Source organism: Delphinus delphis, chromosome 2 (assembly GCF_949987515.2).
Source record: "Delphinus delphis chromosome 2, mDelDel1.2, whole genome shotgun sequence".
Taxonomy (NCBI): Eukaryota; Metazoa; Chordata; class Mammalia; order Artiodactyla; family Delphinidae; genus Delphinus; species Delphinus delphis.
This window is the reverse complement of record NC_082684.1, coordinates 95,334,217-95,350,199: the sequence shown is the minus strand read 5'-3', so window position 1 is coordinate 95,350,199 and position 15,983 is coordinate 95,334,217.

Below are 15,983 nucleotides of genomic sequence, written 5' to 3'. Positions count from 1 at the left end.
AACAGGGTCTCAAATTTAGAAAACCAACTTATGCTTGCTTAAGGGGAAAGGTGAGTTGGGGTGCTGCATAAAACCAGAGATTGAAATGAGCACAGATAAAGTTCCTTAAGCCAAATATGGAATAGACAAGAGCTACTCCTTGCTCAACGAAATGGACTCAACACCGCATATTAAACGCCTAAGAATGTACCTGACTAGTAAGTATCTTAAAACCTATGGATTGCTATGTCTCCGAAAGAGAATCAAGCATGTGTACAGGGGCATAAACGCAGCAGTGATAGGATTGGAGAGGTTCAGTGAGCAAATGAAGACCCTTTGAAGTCATATTGCATGGTACCCATTCCACGGGTTTCAACTACCCAGGTTTTAGGTATTCTTCCTTCAGCTAAAACATGCATGTGGAACCCAAGTATGATCAACCATGTGAACGGGAGACGTGTTCAAATATGTCTCAGTTTTCCTCCCCTGGTACTCGGGTGCAACATTCCAGACGCTTTACTAACACTCTCCCCACTTGGAAAGTCAGCGCCTTTAACCTCCTGTTTGTCCCAGTTTGCAATTTCTGCGGAAGATGAACAGGAATAGCGAGAACCAATGAGAGGCTAGCTGGAGGTGTCTGGACGGGCAAATTTAACTCTCATTTCCCACCAGGAAGAGGAAATAACCAAAGGCTCAGCGTGCCGTGCCGGAACCAGATTAGGGCCTGAAGCCATCCTGCGGTGTTGCGGCCAGCTCAAAAGAAAGCGAGTTGAAGAAAGGAGCTCAGGGGCACTGTAATTCACAAACCTGCAGAGTTATAAATGACAGCTATCGTCCAAAAATAGACTGAAGTAAGGCTGCCAAGAGGACTTGAAAGCGGGGCAGAATTGCAGGAAACCGATTTCAGGAGGTAGACTGGAATTGCATTGAAAGCATAGGAAAAGAGGCAGAACGTCCACAATGATGCACTTGGCCAAAAAGGGCGTATGCGTTTTTTCCTGAATATATTCAGGAAAAAACGCATACGCCCTTTTTGGCCAACCAAGCAAGCTTGCAAAGGAAATCTGCACTACAATGAAGTCTCACTTCCCCCCGGTCAAAAGGGCCATCTGAAAAAAGTGTAAAATCCAGAAAGGCAGGACAGGCCATGGAGAACTGGGAGCCTTGTTATGCTGAAGGGCGGGATGTAAATTGCCAACAAACACTCGGGAGAAGTGTATGGTGTTTCCTGAAACATCTAATAAACAAAGCAACAGAGCCTAGGGCACTTCCACTTATGGTCCTATAGCTTAGGGAATTTAAAATCAAAAAGACACAGCCACCCCAAAGTTTCGAACGGCTCTGTTTACAAGAACCTCGTTTACAGTAGAAGTTCAACATCGCAGAAAGTGAAAAATGGATAAAGAACTTGTGGTACTTACGTACAATGCAGTATCACTCAGCAATGAAATCTATGTCATCAGGCCCGTAGCAGCATAATGAGTGGATTCAGGTACGATGATTCTAACTGAAATAAGTCACACAGAAAAAGAAACATCATAAGATATCAGTAATACACGGAATGTAAACTTGGCTACACAGGAACTGAATTACAGAACAGAACAGGGTCTCAAATTTAGAAAACCAACTTATGCTTGCTTAAGGGTAAAGGTGAGTTGGGGTGCTGCATAAAACCAGAGATTGAAATGAGCACAGATAAAGTTCCTTAAGCCAAATATGGAATAGACAAGAGCTACTCCTTGCTCAACGAAATGGACTCAACACCGCATATTAAACGCCTAAGAATGTACCTGACTAGTAAGTATCTTAAAACCTATGGATTGCTATGTCTCCGAAAGAGAATCAAGCATGTGTACAGGGGCATAAACGCAGCAGTGATAGGATTGGAGAGGTTCGGTGAGCAAATGAAGACCCTTTGAAGTCATATTGCATGGTACCCATTCCACGGGTTTCAACTACCCAGGTTTAAGGTATTCTTCCTTCAGCTAAAACATGCATGTGGAACCTAGAGTATGATCAACCATGTGATCGGGAGACGTGTTCAAATATGTCTCAGTTTTTGTACCCTGGTACTCGGGTGCAACATTCCAGACGCTTTACTAACACTCTCCCCACTTGGAGAGTCAGTCCCTTTAACCTCCTGTTTGGCCCAGTTTGCAATTTCTGTGGAAGATGAACAGGAATAGCGAGAACCAATGAGAGACTAGCTGGAGGTGTCTGGATGGGCAAATTTAACTCTCATTTCCCACCAGGAAGAGGAATTAACCAAAGGCTCAGCGTGCCGTGCCAGAACCAGATTAGGGCCTGAAGACATCCTGCGGTGTTGTGGCCAGGTCACAAGAAAGCGAGTTGAAGAAAGGAGCTCAGGGGCACTGTAATTCACAAACCTGCAGAGTTATAAATGACAGCTATCGTCCAAAAATAGACTGAAGTAAGGCTGCCAAGAGGACTTGAAAGCGGGGCAGAATTGCAGGAAACCGATTTCAGGAGGTAGACTGGAATTGCATTGCAAGCATAGGAAAAGAGGCAGAACGTCCACAATGATGCACTTGGCCAAAAAGGGCGTATGCGTTTTTTCCTGAAAATATTCAGGAAAAAACGCATACGCCCTTTTTGGCCAACCAAGCAAGCTTGCAAAGGAAATCTGCACTACAATGAAGTCTCACTTCCCCCCGGTCAAAAGGGCCATCTGAAAAAAGTGTAAAATCCAGAAAGGCAGGACAGGCCATGGAGAACTGGGAGCCTTGTTATGCTGATGGGCGGGATGTAAATTGCCAACAACCACTCGGGAGAAGTGTATGGTGTTTCCTGAAACATCTAAAAAACAAAGCAACAGAGCCTAGGGCACTTCCACTTATGGTCCTATAGCTTAGGGAATTTAAAATCAAAAAGACACAGCCACCCCAAAGTTTGGAAGGGCTCTGTTTACAAGAACCTCGTTTACAGTACAAGTTCAACATCGCAGAAATTGAAAAATGGATAAAGAAGTTGTGGTATTTACTTACAAAGCAATATCACTCAGCAATGAAATCTGTGTCATCAGGCCCTTAGCAGCACAATGAGTGGATTCAGGTATGATGATTCTAACTGAAATAAGTCACACAGAAAAAGAAACATCATAAGATATCAGTAATACACGGAATGTAAACTTGGCTACACAGGAACTGAATTACAGAACAGAACAGGGTCTCAAATTTAGAAAACCAACTTATGCTTGCTTAAGGGGAAAGGTGAGTTGGGGTGCTGCATAAAACCAGAGATTGAAATGAGCACAGATAAAGTTCCTTAAGCCAAATATGGAATAGACAAGAGCTACTCCTTGCTCAACGAAATGGACTCAACACCGCATATTAAACGCCTAAGAATGTACCTGACTAGTAAGTATCTTAAAACCTATGGATTGCTATGTCTCCGAAACAGAATCAAGCATGTGTACAGGGGCATAAACGCAGCAGTGATAGGATTGGAGAGGTTCGGTGAGCAAATGAAGACCCTTTGAAGTCATATTGCATGGTACCCATTCCACGGGTTTCAACTACCCAGGTTTTAGGTATTCTTCCTTCAGCTAAAACATGCATGTGGAACCCAAGTATGATCAACCATGTGAACGGGAGACGTGTTCAAATATGTCTCAGTTTTCCTCCCCTGGTACTCGGGTGCAACATTCCAGACGCTTTACTAACACTCTCCCCACTTGGAAAGTCAGCGCCTTTAACCTCCTGTTTGTCCCAGTTTGCAATTTCTGCGGAAGATGAACAGGAATAGCGAGAACCAATGAGAGGCTAGCTGGAGGTGTCTGGACGGGCAAATTTAACTCTCATTTCCCACCAGGAAGAGGAAATAACCAAAGGCTCAGCGTGCCGTGCCGGAACCAGATTAGGGCCTGAAGCCATCCTGCGGTGTTGCGGCCAGCTCAAAAGAAAGCGAGTTGAAGAAAGGAGCTCAGGGGCACTGTAATTCACAAACCTGCAGAGTTATAAATGACAGCTATCGTCCAAAAATAGACTGAAGTAAGGCTGCCAAGAGGACTTGAAAGCGGGGCAGAATTGCAGGAAACCGATTTCAGGAGGTAGACTGGAATTGCATTGAAAGCATAGGAAAAGAGGCAGAACGTCCACAATGATGCACTTGGCCAAAAAGGGCGTATGCGTTTTTTCCTGAATATATTCAGGAAAAAACGCATACGCCCTTTTTGGCCAACCAAGCAAGCTTGCAAAGGAAATCTGCACTACAATGAAGTCTCACTTCCCCCCGGTCAAAAGGGCCATCTGAAAAAAGTGTAAAATCCAGAAAGGCAGGACAGGCCATGGAGAACTGGGAGCCTTGTTATGCTGAAGGGCGGGATGTAAATTGCCAACAACCACTCGGGAGAAGTGTATGGTGTTTCCTGAAACATCTAAAAAACAAAGCAACAGAGCCTAGGGCACTTCCACTTATGGTCCTATAGCTTAGGGAATTTAAAATCAAAAAGACACAGCCACCCCAAAGTTTCGAACGGCTCTGTTTACAAGAACCTCGTTTACAGTACAAGTTCAACATCGCAGAAAGTGAAAAATGGATAAAAAAGTTGTGGTATTTACTTACAAAGCAATATCACTCAGCAATGAAATCTGTGTCATCAGGACCTTAGCAGCACAATGAGTGGATTCAGGTATGATGATTCTAACTGAAATAAGTCACACAGAAAAAGAAACATCATAAGATATCAGTAATACACGGAATGGAAACTTGGCTACACAGGAACTGAATTACAGAACAGAACAGGGTCTCAAATTTAGAAAACCAACTTATGCTTGCTTAAGGGTAAAGGTGAGTTGGGGTGCTGCATAAAACCAGAGATTGAAATGAGCACAGATAAAGTTCCTTAAGCCAAATATGGAATAGACAAGAGCTACTCCTTGCTCAACGAAATGGATTCAACACCGCATATTAAACGCCTAAGAATGTACCTGACTAGTAAGTATCTTAAAACCAATGGATTGCTATGTCTCCGAAAGAGAATCAAGCATGTGTACAGGGGCATAAACGCAGCAGTGATAGGATTGGAGAGGTTCGGTGAGCAAATGAAGACCCTTTGAAGGCATATTGCATGGTACCCATTCCACGGGTTTCAACTACCCAGGTTTAAGGTATTCTTCCTTCAGCTAAAACATGCATGTGGAACCCAAGTATGATCAACCATGTGAACGGGAGACGTGTTCAAATATGTCTCAGTTTTCCTCCCCTGGTACTCGGGTGCAACATTCCAGACGCTTTACTAACACTCTCCCCACTTGGAAAGTCAGCGCCTTTAACCTCCTGTTTGTCCCAGTTTGCAATTTCTGCGGAAGATGAACAGGAATAGCGAGAACCAATGAGAGACTAGCTGGAGGTGTCTGGACGGGCAAATTTAACTCTCATTTCCCACCAGGAAGAGGAAATAACCAAAGGCTCAGCGTGCCGTGCCGGAACCAGATTAGGGCCTGAAGACATCCTGCGGTGTTTCGGCCAGGTCACAAGAAAGCGAGTTGAAGAAAGGAGCTCAGGGGCACTGTAATTCACAAACCTGCAGAGTTATAAATGACAGCTATCGTCCAAAAATAGACTGAAGTAAGGCTGCCAAGAGGACTTGAAAGCGGGGCAGAATTGCAGGAAACCGATTTCAGGAGGTAGACTGAAATTGCATTGAAAGCATAGGAAAAGAGGCAGAACGTCCACAATGATGCACTTGGCCAAAAAGGGCGTATGCGTTTTTTCCTGAATATATTCAGGAAAAAACGCATACGCCCTTTTTGGCCAACCAAGCAAGCTTGCAAAGGAAATCTGCACTACAATGAAGTCTCACTTCCCCCCGGTCAAAAGGGCCATCTGAAAAAAGTGTAAAATCCAGAAAGGCAGGACAGGCCATTGAGAATTGGGAGCCTTCTTATGCTGATGGGCGGGATGTAAATTGCCAACAGACACTTGGGAGAAGTGTATGGTGTTTCCTGAAACATCTAAAAAACAAAGCAACAGAGCCTAGGGCACTTCCACTTATGGTCCTATAGCTTAGGGAAATTAAAATCAAAAAGACACAGCCACCCCAAAGTTTGGGACGCCTCCGTTTACAGGAACCTCGTTTACCGTACAAGTACAATATCACAGAAAGTGAAAAATGGATAAAGAACTTGAGGTACTTACGTACAATGCAGTATCACTCAGCAATGAAATCTATGTCATCAGGCCCTTAGCAGCATAATGAGTGGATTCAGGTACGATGATTCTAACTGAAATAAGTCACACAGAAAAAGAAATATCATAAGATATCACTAATACACGGAATGTAAACTTGGCTACACAGGAACTGCATTCCAAAACAGAACAGGGTCTCAAATTTAGAAAACCAACTTATGCTTGCTTAAGGGGAAAGGTGAGTTGGCGTGCTGCATAAAACCAGAGATTGAAATGAGAACAGATAAAGTTCCTTAAGCCAAATATGGAATAGACAAGAGCTACTCCTTGCTCAACGAAATGGACTCAACACCCCATATTAAATGCCTAAGAATGTACCTGACTAGTAAGTATCTTAAAACCTATGGATTGCTATGTCTCCAAAAGAGAATCAAGCGTGTGTACAGGGGCATAAACGCAGCAGTGATAGGATTGGAGAGGTTCGGTGAGCAAATGAAGACCCTTTGAAGTCATATTGCATGGTACCCATTACACGGGTCTCAACTCTCCAGGTTTTAGGTATTCTTCCTTCAGCTAAAACATGCATGTGGAACCCAGAGTATGATCAACCATGTGAACGGGAGACGTGTTCAAATGTGTCTCAGTTTTCCTCCCCTGGTACTCGGGTGCAACATTCCAGACACTTTACTAACACTCTCCCGACTTGGAGAGTCAGTGCCTTTAATCTCTTGTTTGGCCCAGTTTGCAATTTCTGCGGAAGATGAACAGGAATAGCGAGAACCAATGAGAGGCTAGCTGGAGGTGTCTGAACGGGCAAATTTAACTCTCATTTCCCACCAGGAAGAGGAATTAACCAAAGGCTCAGCGTGCCGGGCCGGAACCAGATTAGGGCCTGAAGCCATCCTGCGGTGTTGCGGCCAGGTCACAAGAAAGCAAGAGGAAGAAAGGAGCTCAGGGGCACTGTAATTCACAAACCTGCAGAGTTATAAATGACAGCTATCGTCCAAAAATAGACTGAAGTAAGGCTGCCAAGAGGACTTGAAAGCGGGGCAGAATTGCAGGAAACCGATTTCAGGAGGTAGACTGGAATTGCATTGAAAGCATAGGAAAAGAGGCAGAACGTCCACAATGATGCACTTGGCCAAAAAGGGCGTATGCGTTTTTTCCTGAATATATTCAGGAAAAAACGCATACGCCCTTTTTGGCCAACCAAGCAAGCTTGCAAAGGAAATCTGCACTACAATGAAGTCTCACTTCCCCCCGGTCAAAAGGGCCATCTGAAAAAAGTGTAAAATCCAGAAAGGCAGGACAGGCCATTGAGAACTGGGAGCCTTGTTATGCTGATGGGCGGGATGTAAATTGCCAACAGACACTTGGGAGAAGTGTATGGTGTTTCCTGAAACATCTAAAAAACAAAGCAACAGAGCCTAGGGCACTTCCACTTATGGTCCTATAGCTTAGGGAAATTAAAATCAAAAAGACACAGCCACCCCAAAGTTTGGGACGCCTCTGTTTACAAGAACCTCGTTTACAATACAAGTTCAACATCGCAGAAAGTGAAAAATGGATAAAGAAGTTGTGGTATTCACTTACAAAGCAATATCACTCAGCAATGAAATCTATGTCATCAGGCCCTTAGCAGCACAATGAGTGGATTCAGGTATGATGATTCTAACTGAAATAAGTCACACAGAAAAAGAAACATCATAAGATATCAGTAATACACGGAATGGAAACTTGGCTACACAGGAACTGAATTACAGAACAGAACAGGGTCTCAAATTTAGAAAACCAACTTATGCTTGCTTAAGGGGAAAGGTGAGTTGGGGTGCTGCATAAAACCAGAGATTGAAATGAGCACAGATAAAGTTCCTTAAGCCAAATATGGAATAGACAAGAGCTACTCCTTGCTCAACGAAATGGACTCAACACCGCATATTAAACGCCTAAGAATGTACCTGACTAGTAAGTATCTTAAAACCTATGGATTGCTATGTCTCCGAAACAGAATCAAGCATGTGTACAGGGGCATAAACGCAGCAGTGATAGGATTGGAGAGGTTCGGTGAGCAAATGAAGACCCTTTGAAGTCATATTGCATGGTACCCATTCCACGGGTTTCAACTACCCAGGTTTTAGGTATTCTTCCTTCAGCTAAAACATGCATGTGGAACCCAAGTATGATCAACCATGTGAACGGGAGACGTGTTCAAATATGTCTCAGTTTTCCTCCCCTGGTACTCGGGTGCAACATTCCAGACGCTTTACTAACACTCTCCCCACTTGGAGAGTCAGTCCCTTTAACCTCCTGTTTGGCCCAGTTTGCAATTTCTGTGGAAGATGAACAGGAATAGCGAGAACCAATGAGAGACTAGCTGGAGGTGTCTGGATGGGCAAATTTAACTCTCATTTCCCACCAGGAAGAGGAATTAACCAAAGGCTCAGCGTGCCGTGCCAGAACCAGATTAGGGCCTGAAGACATCCTGCGGTGTTGCGGCCACGTCACAAGAAAGCGAGTTGAAGAAAGGAGCTCAGGGGCACTGTAATTCACAAACCTGCAGAGTTATAAATGACAGCTATCGTCCAAAAATATACTGAAGTAAGGCTGCCAAGAGGACTTGAAAGCGGGGCAGAATTGCAGGAAACCGATTTCAGGAGGTAGACTGGAATTGCATTGAAAGCATAGGAAAAGAGGCAGAACGTCCACAATGATGCACTTGGCCAAAAAGGGCGTATGCGTTTTTTCCTGAATATATTCAGGAAAAAACGCATACGCCCTTTTTGGCCAACCAAGCAAGCCTGCAAAGGAAATCTGCACTACAATGAAGTCTCACTTCCCCCCGGTCAAAAGGGCCATCTGAAAAAAGTGTAAAATCCAGAAAGGCAGGACAGGCCATGGAGAACTGGGAGCCTTGTTATGCTGATGGGCGGGATGTAAATTGCCAACAACCACTCTGGAGAAGTGTATGGTGTTTCCTGAAACATCTAAAAAACAAAGCAACAGAGCCTAGGGCACTTCCACTTATGGTCCTATAGCTTAGGGAATTTAAAATCAAAAAGACACAGCCACCCCAAAGTTTCGAACGGCTCTGTTTACAAGAACCTCGTTTACAGTACAAGTTCAACATCGCAGAAAGTGAAAAATGGATAAAGAAGTTGTGATATTTACTTACAAAGCAATATCACTCAGCAATGAAATCTGTGTCATCAGGCCCTTAGCAGCACAATGAGTGGATTCAGGTATGATGATTCTAACTGAAATAAGTCACACAGAAAAAGAAACATCATAAGATATCAGTAATACACGGAATGTAAACTTGGCTACACAGGAACTGAATTACAGAACAGAACAGGGTCTCAAATTTAGAAAACCAACTTATGCTTGCTTAAGGGGAAAGGTGAGTTGGGGTGCTGCATAAAACCAGAGATTGAAATGAGCACAGATAAAGTTCCTTAAGCCAAATATGGAATAGACAAGAGCTACTCCTTGCTCAACGAAATGGACTCAACACCGCATATTAAACGCCTAAGAATGTACCTGACTAGTAAGTATCTTAAAACCTATGGATTGCTATGTCTCCGAAACAGAATCAAGCATGTGTACAGGGGCATAAACGCAGCAGTGATAGGATTGGAGAGGTTCGGTGAGCAAATGAAGACCCTTTGAAGTCATATTGCATGGTACCCATTCCACGGGTTTCAACTACCCAGGTTTTAGGTATTCTTCCTTCAGCTAAAACATGCATGTGGAACCCAAGTATGATCAACCATGTGAACGGGAGACGTGTTCAAATATGTCTCAGTTTTCCTCCCCTGGTACTCGGGTGCAACATTCCAGACGCTTTACTAACACTCTCCCCACTTGGAAAGTCAGCGCCTTTAACCTCCTGTTTGGCCCAGTTTGCAATTTCTGCGGAAGATGAACAGGAATAGCGAGAACCAATGAGAGGCTAGCTGGAGGTGTCTGGACGGGCAAATTTAACTCTCATTTCCCACCAGGAAGAGGAAATAACCAAAGGCTCAGCGTGCCGTGCCGGAACCAGATTAGGGCCTGAAGCCATCCTGCGGTGTTGCGGCCAGCTCAAAAGAAAGCGAGTTGAAGAAAGGAGCTCAGGGGCACTGTAATTCACAAACCTGCAGAGTTATAAATGACAGCTATCGTCCAAAAATAGACTGAAGTAAGGCTGCCAAGAGGACTTGAAAGCAGGGCAGAATTGCAGGAAACCGATTTCAGGAGGTAGACTGGAATTGCATTGAAAGCATAGGAAAAGAGGCAGAACGTCCACAATGATGCACTTGGCCAAAAAGGGCGTATGCGTTTTTTCCTGAATATATTCAGGAAAAAACACATACGCCCTTTTTGGCCAACCAAGCAAGCCTGCAAAGGAAATCTGCACTACAATGAAGTCTCACTTCCCCCCGGTCAAAAGGGCCATCTGAAAAAAGTGTAAAATCCAGAAAGGCAGGACAGGCCATGGAGAACTGGGAGCCTTGTTATGCTGAAGGGCGGGATGTAAATTGCCAACAAACACTCGGGAGAAGTGTATGGTGTTTCCTGAAACATCTAAAAAACAAAGCAACAGAGCCTAGGGCACTTCCACTTATGGTCCTATAGCTTAGGGAATTTAAAATCAAAAAGACACAGCCACCCCAAAGTTTCGAACGGCTCTGTTTACAAGAACCTCGTTTACAGTACAAGTTCAACATCGCAGAAAGTGAAAAATGGATAAAAAAGTTGTGGTATTTACTTACAAAGCAATATCACTCAGCAATGAAATCTGTGTCATCAGGACCTTAGCAGCACAATGAGTGGATTCAGGTATGATGATTCTAACTGAAATAAGTCACACAGAAAAAGAAACATCATAAGATATCAGTAATACACGGAATGGAAACTTGGCTACACAGGAACTGAATTACAGAACAGAACAGGGTCTCAAATTTAGAAAACCAACTTATGCTTGCTTAAGGGGAAAGGTGAGTTGGGGTGCTGCATAAAACCAGAGATTGAAATGAGCACAGATAAAGTTCCTTAAGCCAAATATGGAATAGACAAGAGCTACTCCTTGCTCAACGAAATGGACTCAACACCGCATATTAAACGCCTAAGAATGTACCTGACTAGTAAGTATCTTAAAACCTATGGATTGCTATGTCTCCGAAACAGAATCAAGCATGTGTACAGGGGCATAAACGCAGCAGTGATAGGATTGGAGAGGTTCGGTGAGCAAATGAAGACCCTTTGAAGTCATATTGCATGGTACCCATTCCACGGGTTTCAACTACCCAGGTTTTAGGTATTCTTCCTTCAGCTAAAACATGCATGTGGAACCCAAGTATGATCAACCATGTGAACGGGAGACGTGTTCAAATATGTCTCAGTTTTCCTCCCCTGGTACTCGGGTGCAACATTCCAGACGCTTTACTAACACTCTCCCCACTTGGAAAGTCAGCGCCTTTAACCTCCTGTTTGGCCCAGTTTGCAATTTCTGCGGAAGATGAACAGGAATAGCGAGAACCAATGAGAGGCTAGCTGGAGGTGTCTGGACGGGCAAATTTAACTCTCATTTCCCACCAGGAAGAGGAAATAACCAAAGGCTCAGCGTGCCGTGCCGGAACCAGATTAGGGCCTGAAGACATCCTGCGGTGTTGCGGCCAGCTCAAAAGAAAGCGAGTTGAAGAAAGGAGCTCAGGGGCACTGTAATTCACAAACCTGCAGAGTTATAAATGACAGCTATCGTCCAAAAATAGACTGAAGTAAGGCTGCCAAGAGGACTTGAAAGCAGGGCAGAATTGCAGGAAACCGATTTCAGGAGGTAGACTGGAATTGCATTGAAAGCATAGGAAAAGAGGCAGAACGTCCACAATGATGCACTTGGCCAAAAAGGGCGTATGCGTTTTTTCCTGAATATATTCAGGAAAAAACGCATACGCCCTTTTTGGCCAACCAAGCAAGCCTGCAAAGGAAATCTGCACTACAATGAAGTCTCACTTCCCCCCGGTCAAAAGGGCCATCTGAAAAAAGTGTAAAATCCAGAAAGGCAGGACAGGCCATGGAGAACTGGGAGCCTTGTTATGCTGAAGGGCGGGATGTAAATTGCCAACAAACACTCGGGAGAAGTGTATGGTGTTTCCTGAAACATCTAAAAAACAAAGCAACAGAGCCTAGGGCACTTCCACTTATGGTCCTATAGCTTAGGGAATTTAAAATCAAAAAGACACAGCCACCCCAAAGTTTCGAAAGGCTCTGTTTACAAGAACCTCGTTTACAGTACAAGTTCAACATCGCAGAAAGTGAAAAATGGATAAAAAAGTTGTGGTATTTACTTACAAAGCAATATCACTCAGCAATGAAATCTGTGTCATCAGGACCTTAGCAGCACAATGAGTGGATTCAGGTATGATGATTCTAACTGAAATAAGTCACACAGAAAAAGAAACATCATAAGATATCAGTAATACACGGAATGGAAACTTGGCTACACAGGAACTGAATTACAGAACAGAACAGGGTCTCAAATTTAGAAAACCAACTTATGCTTGCTTAAGGGGAAAGGTGAGTTGGGGTGCTGCATAAAACCAGAGATTGAAATGAGCACAGATAAAGTTCCTTAAGCCAAATATGGAATAGACAAGAGCTACTCCTTGCTCAACGAAATGGACTCAACACCGCATATTAAACGCCTAAGAATGTACCTGACTAGTAAGTATCTTAAAACCTATGGATTGCTATGTCTCCGAAACAGAATCAAGCATGTGTACAGGGGCATAAACGCAGCAGTGATAGGATTGGAGAGGTTCGGTGAGCAAATGAAGACCCTTTGAAGTCATATTGCATGGTACCCATTCCACGGGTTTCAACTACCCAGGTTTTAGGTATTCTTCCTTCAGCTAAAACATGCATGTGGAACCCAAGTATGATCAACCATGTGAACGGGAGACGTGTTCAAATATGTCTCAGTTTTCCTCCCCTGGTACTCGGGTGCAACATTCCAGACGCTTTACTAACACTCTCCCCACTTGGAAAGTCAGCGCCTTTAACCTCCTGTTTGGCCCAGTTTGCAATTTCTGCGGAAGATGAACAGGAATAGCGAGAACCAATGAGAGGCTAGCTGGAGGTGTCTGGACGGGCAAATTTAACTCTCATTTCCCACCAGGAAGAGGAAATAACCAAAGGCTCAGCGTGCCGTGCCGGAACCAGATTAGGGCCTGAAGACATCCTGCGGTGTTGCGGCCAGCTCAAAAGAAAGCGAGTTGAAGAAAGGAGCTCAGGGGCACTGTAATTCACAAACCTGCAGAGTTATAAATGACAGCTATCGTCCAAAAATAGACTGAAGTAAGGCTGCCAAGAGGACTTGAAAGCAGGGCAGAATTGCAGGAAACCGATTTCAGGAGGTAGACTGGAATTGCATTGAAAGCATAGGAAAAGAGGCAGAACGTCCACAATGATGCACTTGGCCAAAAAGGGCGTATGCGTTTTTTCCTGAATATATTCAGGAAAAAACGCATACGCCCTTTTTGGCCAACCAAGCAAGCCTGCAAAGGAAATCTGCACTACAATGAAGTCTCACTTCCCCCCGGTCAAAAGGGCCATCTGAAAAAAGTGTAAAATCCAGAAAGGCAGGACAGGCCATGGAGAACTGGGAGCCTTGTTATGCTGAAGGGCGGGATGTAAATTGCCAACAAACACTCGGGAGAAGTGTATGGTGTTTCCTGAAACATCTAAAAAACAAAGCAACAGAGCCTAGGGCACTTCCACTTATGGTCCTATAGCTTAGGGAATTTAAAATCAAAAAGACACAGCCACCCCAAAGTTTCGAACGGCTCTGTTTACAAGAACCTCGTTTACAGTACAAGTTCAACATCGCAGAAAGTGAAAAATGGATAAAAAAGTTGTGGTATTTACTTACAAAGCAATATCACTCAGCAATGAAATCTGTGTCATCAGGACCTTAGCAGCACAATGAGTGGATTCAGGTATGATGATTCTAACTGAAATAAGTCACACAGAAAAAGAAACATCATAAGATATCAGTAATACACGGAATGGAAACTTGGCTACACAGGAACTGAATTACAGAACAGAACAGGGTCTCAAATTTAGAAAACCAACTTATGCTTGCTTAAGGGGAAAGGTGAGTTGGGGTGCTGCATAAAACCAGAGATTGAAATGAGCACAGATAAAGTTCCTTAAGCCAAATATGGAATAGACAAGAGCTACTCCTTGCTCAACGAAATGGACTCAACACCGCATATTAAACGCCTAAGAATGTACCTGACTAGTAAGTATCTTAAAACCTATGGATTGCTATGTCTCCGAAAGAGAATCAAGCATGTGTACAGGGGCATAAACGCAGCAGTGATAGGATTGGAGAGGTTCGGTGAGCAAATGAAGACCCTTTGAAGTCATATTGCATGGTACCCATTCCACGGGTTTCAACTACCCAGGTTTAAGGTATTCTTCCTTCAGCTAAAACATGCATGTGGAACCCAAGTATGATCAACCATGTGAACGGGAGACGTGTTCAAATATGTCTCAGTTTTCGTACCCTGGTACTCGGGTGCAACATTCCAGACGCTTTACTAACACTCTCCCCACTTGGAAAGTCAGCGCCTTTAACCTCCTGTTTGTCCCAGTTTGCAATTTCTGCGGAAGATGAACAGGAATAGCGAGAACCAATGTGAGGCTAGCTGGAGGTGTCTGGACGGGCAAATTTAACTCTCATTTCCCACCAGGAAGAGGAAATAACCAAAGGCTCAGCGTGCCGTGCCGGAACCAGATTAGGACCTGAAGCCATCCTGCGGTGTTGCGGCCAGCTCAAAACAAAGCGAGTTGTAGAAAGGAGCTCAGGGGCACTGTAATTCACAAACCTGCAGAGTTATAAATGACAGCTATCGTCCAAAAATAGACTGAAGTAAGGCTGCCAAGAGGACTTGAAAGCGGGGCAGAATTGCAGGAAACCGATTTCAGGAGGTAGACTGGAATTGCATTGAAAGCATAGGAAAAGAGGCAGAACGTCCACAATGATGCACTTGGCCAAAAAGGGCGTATGCGTTTTTTCCTGAATATATTCAGGAAAAAACGCATACGCCCTTTTTGGCCAACCAAGCAAGCTTGCAAAGGAAATCTGCACTACAATGAAGTCTCACTTCCCCCCGGTCAAAAGGGCCATCTGAAAAAAGTGTAAAATCCAGAAAGGCAGGACACGCCATGGAGAACTGGGAGCCTTGTTATGTTGAAGGGCGGGATGTAAATTGCCAACAAACACTCGGGAGAAGTGTATGGTGTTTCCTGAAACATCTAAAAAACAAAGCAACAGAGCCTAGGGCACTTCCACTTATGGTCCTATAGCTTAGGGAATTTAAAATCAAAAAGACACAGCCACCCCAAAGTTTCGAACGGCTCTGTTTACAAGAACCTCGTTTACAGTAGAAGTTCAACATCGCAGAAATTGAAAAATGGATAAAGAACTTGTGGTACTTACGTACAATGCAGTATCACTCAGCAATGAAATCTATGTCATCAGGCCCGTAGCAGCATAATGAGTGGATTTAGGTACGATGATTCTAACTGAAATAAGTCACACAGAAAAAGAAACATCATAAGATATCAGTAATACCCGGAATGGAAACTTGGCTACACAGGAACTGAATTACAGAACAGAACAGGGTCTCAAATTTAGAAATCCAACTTATGCTTGCTTAAGGGTAAAGGTGAGTTGGGGTGCTGCATAAAACCAGAGATTGAAATGAGCACAGATAAAGTTCCTTAAGCCAAATATGGAATAGACAAGAGCTACTCCTTGCTCAACGAAATGGACTCAACACCGCATATTAAACGCCTAAGAATGTACC